The sequence below is a fragment of the Terrapene carolina genome, unplaced genomic scaffold, assembly GCF_002925995.2.
Source record: "Terrapene carolina triunguis isolate 2854851 unplaced genomic scaffold, T_m_triunguis-2.0 Scaffold167, whole genome shotgun sequence".
NCBI classification, from domain to species: domain Eukaryota; kingdom Metazoa; phylum Chordata; order Testudines; family Emydidae; genus Terrapene; species Terrapene triunguis.
The window spans coordinates 218,258-225,214 of NW_020664518.1; positions in this window are offsets into that span (position 1 = coordinate 218,258).

A 6,957-nucleotide genomic window follows, 5' to 3' on the forward strand; every position below is an offset into this window, starting at 1 on the left:
TGTGTGGGGAGCTCTGGGGTGGAATAGGGGTACAGGTCAGGGTGGGGATGCACTGGTCTGTCTGTGTGGAGAGCTCTGCAGTGGAATAGCAGGGGGTGCATGTCAGGGCGGGGGTGCACTGGTCTGTCTGTGTGGGGAGCTTTGGGGTGGAATAGGGGTTGCAGGTCAGGGGGGGATGCACTGGTCTGTGTGGAGAGCTCGGGTGGAATAGCAGGGGGTACAGATCAGGGTGGGGATGCACTGGTCTGTGTTGGGAGCTCTGGGGTGGAATAGCGGGGGGTGCAGGTCAGGATGGGGGTGCACTGGTCTGTCTGTGCTGGGAGCTCTGGGGTGGAATAGCAGAGGGTTCCCATACAGTTCAGGGCTGGATGCTCTCGCAGGTCTGCTTATGTGAGGTGTTTGCAGTGTCAACTATATGAGATCAGCAAAAAGAACAGGAGTACTTGTGGCACCTTAGAGACTAACAAATTTATAAATTTGTTAGTCTCTAAGGTGCCACAAGTACTCCTGTTCTTTTTGCGGATACAGACTAACACGGCTGCTACTCTGAAACCTGTCATTGTATGAGATCAGGTGACTCCTCCCAAGAATTATTCTGGCAGGTCATTCATGCACTTGCCCGCTAAGCCGTGTCACTCATGCTCCTTTGCAAGCTGTAGAAGCAGCAGATACAGGGCTAGGTTTAGACGTGGCAAAATTCAGGCGGTTCACAAACTGGAAAGGGCTCAGAAAAGAGCTACACAAACAATTTGAGGTCTGGGGAATCTGCTTTATAGCGAGCGATTTGAGAAACCCTTTATTTAGTTCAGCGAAAGATGGTGAAGGGCGATGTGATCCTGTGTTATAGGGACTGGTGAATTAATCTCCTGGATGAAGAGAGTTAAAGCTGTTAAACTCTTTCACTGTCCAACATTCAATGTTGTTAAACAAGGTTTGGGGTTTGGCATACAGGGGCCTGAGCCTACTTCGTGCCATGGCAAACACACCATTAAACACCCTCTGAACCTTTCATGTAACGAAAAGGAGGAGGAACAGGTAAAGCCTTTGAAAAGCATTAAATAAGGGTTGTGTTGTAACAACGTCCCTTGTTCCCTTTAGAGAGAAGGAAAAGCCCCATGTTTGACAATCTCTTAGAAGGTATCAAAGATGGTAATAAGTGTCCTGCTGGGGAGAAGAGAAGCAGTTAGCTGCAATGGTCTGGAGCTGTTGTTGTTACAGTCTGATCCTGTCATCCCGGGTGGTGGTTGGGATTCAGCTGGAGCCGGTAGGGTGGCGATTTCGTCTGGGCCCCTCTCTCTGGCCCGTCCGGGCAGGACATCGCTTAGGATCAGGCTGACAATGGCCGAGGGTCCCAGGTGATGATGGGGCGGGGGCAGCTATGGCGGTGAAGCTCACTCCAGTAGCCTCTGTCTGTTCTTCGCTATTTTCCCTCCAGAGTCTTTCTTTAAGGACCCAGACAGGGAGGGAATGGTGGGTGGACTAGCCCTTGCCCCACTACTTAGGCCTAGTTTCTGATGCACCGATTTTGGTTCTTTAAGTTCCGGTTCCACATCTTCTGTTTGTACCAAGCATGATTTCAACACTATCCTTGAAGTATATTAGTAATAGGGCTGTCGATTAATCGTAGTTAACTCACGTGATTAACTCAAAAACATTAATCACAATTAAAAAAATTAATCGCGATTAATTGCACTGTTAAACAATAGAATGCCAATTGAAATTTATTAAATATTTTGGATTTTTTTTAATATATTGATTTCTATTACAAGACAGAATACAAAGTGTACAGTGCTCACTTTATATTTTTTATTACAAATATCTGCATTATAAGAATGATAAACAAAATCATAGAAACATAGAATATCAGGGTTGGAAGGGACCTCAGGAGGTCATCTAGTCCCACCCCCTGCTCAAAGCAGGACCAATTCCCAACTAAATCATCCCAGCAAGGGCTTTGTCAAGCCTGACCTTAAAAACCTCTAAGGATGGAGATTCCACCACCTCCCTAGGTAACCCATTCCAGGGCTTCACCACCCTCCTAGTGAAATAGTGTTTCCTAATATCCAACCTAGATCTCCCCCACTGCAACTTGAGACCATTGCTCCTTGTTCTGTCATCTGCCACCACTGAGAACAGTCTAGAGCCATCCTCTTTGGAACCCACCTTCAGGTAGTTGAAAGCAGCTATCAAATCCCCCCTCACTCTTCTCTTCTACAGACTAAACAATCCCAGTTCCCTCAGCCTCTCCTCATAAATCATGTGCTCCAGCCCCCTAATCATTTTTGTTGCCCTCTCCTGGACTCTTTCCAATTTTTCCACATCCTTCTTGTAGTGTTGGGTCCAAAACTGGACACAGTACTCCAGATGAGGCCTCACCAATGTGAAATAGAGGGGAATGATCACGTCCCTCGATCTGCTGGCAATGCCCCATCTCATACAGCCCAAAATGCTGTTAGCTTCCTTGGCAACAGGGCACACTGTTGACTCATATCCAGCTTCTCGTCCACTGTAACCCCTAGGTCCTTCTCTGCAGAACTGCTGCCTAGCCACTCGGTCTCCATTCAATTTATAGACTCATAGACTTTAAGGCCAGAAGGGACCATTATGATCATCTAGTCTGACCTCCTGCATAACGCAGGCCACAGAATCTCACCCACCCACTCCTGTAACAAACCCCTAACCTATGTCTGAGTTATTGAAGTCCCCAAATCGTGGTTTAAAGACCTCAAGGTGCAGAGAATCCTCCAGCAGGTGACCCGTGCCCCACGCTGCAGAGGAAGGTGAAAAACCCCCAGGGCCTCTGCCAATCTGCCCTGGGGGAAAATTCCTTCCCAACCCCAAATATGGTGATCAGCTAAACCCTGAGCATGTGAGCAAGACTCACCAGCCAGCACCCAGGAAAGAATTCTCTGTAGTAACTCAGATCCCATCCCATCACAGGCCATTGGGCATATTTACCGCTAATAGTCAAAGCTCAATTAATTGCCAAAATTAGGCTATCCCATCATATCATCCCCTCCATAAACTTATCAAGCTTAGTCTTGAAGCCAGATATGTCTTTTGCCCCCACTGCTCCCCTTGGAAGGCTGTTCCAGAACTTCACTCCTCTAATGGTTAGAAACCTTCATCTTATTTCAAGTCTAAATTTCCTGATAGCCAGTTTATATCCATTTGTTCTTGTGTCCACGTTGGTACTAAGCTTAAATAATTCCTCTCCCTCCCTGATATTTATCCCTCTGATATATTTATAATGAGCAATCATATCTCCCCTCAGCCTTCTTTTGGTTAGGCTGAACAAGCCAAGCTCTTTGAGTCTCCTTTCATAAGACAGGTTTTCCATTCCTCGGATCATCCTAGTAGCCCTTCTCTGTACCTGTTCCAGTTTGAATTCATCCTTCTTAAACATGGGAGACCAGAACTGCACACAATATTCCAGATCAGGTCTCACCAGTGCCTTGTATAATGGTACTAACACCTCCTTATCTTTACTGGAAATACCTCGCCTGATTCATCCCAAGACCGCATTAGCTTTTTTCACGGCCATATCACATTGGCAGCTCATAGTCATCCTATGATCAACCAATACTCTGAGGTCCTTCTCCTCCTCTGTTACTTCCAACTGATGAGTCCCAGTTTATAGCAAAATTCTTGTTATTAATCCCTAAATGCATGACCTTGCACTTTTCACTATTAAATTTCATCCTATTACTATTACTCCAGTTTACAAGGTCATCCCGATCTTCCTGTATGATATCCCTGTCCTTCTCTGTATTCACCTCATAAAAGTACTGTAGTGCAATCTCTTTATCGTGACAGTGTAACTTACAAATGTAGATTTTTTTTGTTACATAACTGCACTCAAAAACAAAACAAGGTAAAACTTTAGAGCCTACAAGTCCACTCAGTCCTACTTCTTGTTCAGCCAATCGCTAAGACAAACAAGTTTGTTGACATTTATGGGAGATAATGCTGCCCACTTCTTATTTACAATGTCACCTGAAAGTGAGAACAGATGTTCGCATGGCACTTTTATAGCCGGCGTTGCAAATATTTTAGTGCCAGATGTGCTAAAGATTCATATGCCCCTTCGTGCTTCGGCCACCATTCCAGATGACATGTTTCCATGCTGATGATGCACATTAAAAAAAAGTTAATTAAATTTGTAACCGAACTCCTTGGGGGAGAATTGTATGTCTCCTGCTCTGTTTTACCTGCATTCTGCCATATATTTCATGTTATAGCAGTCTCAGATGATGACCCAGCACATGTTCGTTTTAAGAACACTTTCACAGCAGATTTGACAAAACGCAAAGAAGGTACCAATGTGAGATTTCTAAAAATAGCTACAGCAGTCAACCTAAGGTTTAAGAATCTGAAGTGCCTTCCAAAATCTGAGAGGGACGAGGTGTGGAGCATGCTTTCAGAAGTCTTAAAAGAGCAACACTCTGCTGCAGAAACTACAGAACCCAAACCACCAAAAAAGAAAATCAACCTTCTGCTGGTGGCATCTGACTCAGATGATGAAAATGAACATGCGTCGGTCCGCACTGCTTTGGATCGTTATCGAACAGACCCTGTCATCAGCATGGACACATGTCTTCTGGAATGGTGGTTGAAGCATAAAGGGACATATGAATCGTTAGCACATCTGGCACATAAATATCTTGCGATGCCAGCTACAACAGTGCCATGCGAATGCCTGTTCTCACTTTCAGGTGACATTGTAAGCAAGATGTGGGCAGCGTTATCTCCTGCAAATTGTAACCAAACTTGTTTATCTGAGCCACTGGCTGAGGTAGGACTGAGTGGCCGTGTAGGTTCTAAAGTTTTACATTGTTTTATTTTTGAATGCAGTTATTTTTGTACATAATTCTACATTTGTAAGTTAAACTTTCATTATAAAGAGATTGCACCACAGTACTTGTATGAGGTGAATTGAAAAATACTATTTCTTTTGTTTTTTACAGTGCAAATATTTGTAATAAAAATAAATATAAAGTGAGCACTGTACATTTTGTATTCTGTGTTGTAATTGAAATCAATATATTTGAAAATGTAGAAAACATTCAAAAATATTTAAATAAATGGTATTCTATTATTAACAGTGCGATTAATCGCACAATTAATAGCAATTAATTTTTTTATTCGCTTGACAGCCCTAATTAGTAGCCTTTTTGCATAGTCTAAATCAGTTTTTCTGTCTGGTTTTCTTGCACCTGGTTATAACATTTTTTATTTAAAAACAACTTGACCTACTTTGGGTGGTTAATTCCCAAGCAGGCAAAAAGTTACAAGCCCAATTGTCACAACAGAACCTACATGGGGAAGAGCTTCTGAGAGCAGAGGGCTCTTTACTCCAGCAGAAAGAGGAATATCGAGATCCAGTGGCTGGAAGCGGAGCTGAGCAAAATTTGGAATTTTTGTCTTGTGAGAAATTCCAATAGTTTCCAACAGTTGTTTGTCCCAAATCAGGAGGAAAACTTGAAAGAGCAGGTGTTCTCCCTCTCCCCCCCACCCCAAAAAAAACCCACCACCAACAAAAAACAAAGAACAAAAACAAACGAAATAGTCTGGAAAAAATCAGTTTGGAAATGTTTAATTTAGACATTCCCAAGATCAAAATGTTTCACTTCAGAGCATTGAACTGACCTGCTGTTCCAGTCAGTGTGACAGTAACCTGCAAAGTGCCTTTTAGGGAAATACCTTATGGGAGTTGTAGGCTGGCCAGGGAGCCAAACTACATCTCCCATGATGTGTCCACAGGTGATGCACCATTCAGTTTGGTGAGGGAGCAGCCGCATTGCTTCATGGGAGATGTAGTCCTCCAGGGAGCTCAGCCCAGAAGAAAGACTGGGGTCCTGAACTACAACTCCTATGAGGCAATATGCCACAGTAGGGAAATGCAGTTTAACAATTGAACTGACCTGAAATAAAATATTCATCTTGATTTTTCCTGATGGAAAATGGAATTTGTTTTGTCAAAATCTAAATTTTCACACAGAAAAATTTGATTTTGCAGAAACTGCATTTTCCATTGGCAAATAATTTCTGTGAAAAATCCCTGACCAGCTCTGTGCTTATGTTGGCAACCGGACAGATTCAGGCTAGAAATAAGGAGCCTGTTGGTATCAATTACGGTAATTAACCATTGGGACAACACCCAGGGACGTGGTGGATTGTCTGTTGCTCGCAGCTCTAAACCCAGACAGGCGCCTTGTGTGAAGGATCTGTCCTGGCTCAGCCAGAAGCAATGGACTGGGGCAGGGGCTCAGACTAGAGGGTCAGAGTGCTTCCATCAGGCTGTAAAAGCCCTGGATTGTGCTGAGGGTCTCATCCTGCCACCGAGCACTGGGGCCTCTGGGTTCCTTGCACCCTGCAAACAGGGCATGGGAAGCCTGGCTGGAGTCTGCAGCATTGTGCCCTTTTAGGGGTAGACGCTCTGCTTGGGCTGGCATCTGGGGGTCTGTTTGCTAAGTTTGGTTTGCTCCAGCGGTTTGTCTGGCTAGTTTCTTGGGTAGAAGTGGGATCAGTGAGGGAAACAAATTCCAGAGCCCAGGGCTCCCCAGCGCAAACACAGTGCCAGCATAGCTGTTCCTCCTAGGACTGGCAGCTGGAGGGCCCAGCTGAGCGGAGCTGCCGTGCTGGCACATGGGCAGAGGTAGCCGGGATCCAAAACACCCAGGGCCTTGCACGTTGAAGGCAGCCAACGTTGCCTGCAGAAGCAGCTAGGACATGTCTGCATTTGCCGTTGTAATAACCTACCCACTGCCAGCCAGCAGGCAGGGCAGCAGGTTCGCAGCAGTGTGCCAGGGCTGGAGCCCACTGCAGTGACCAGTCTGGAAGTCACGGAGGGCTGGTTCCCTAGGGCAATGTTGCCGGCCCAGAGGGCCCGAGGGGGCAACAGGGTTCGTTGCCCGGTGTGCGTCGCACCAATAGACACACCAGGGTGGAGAAGCA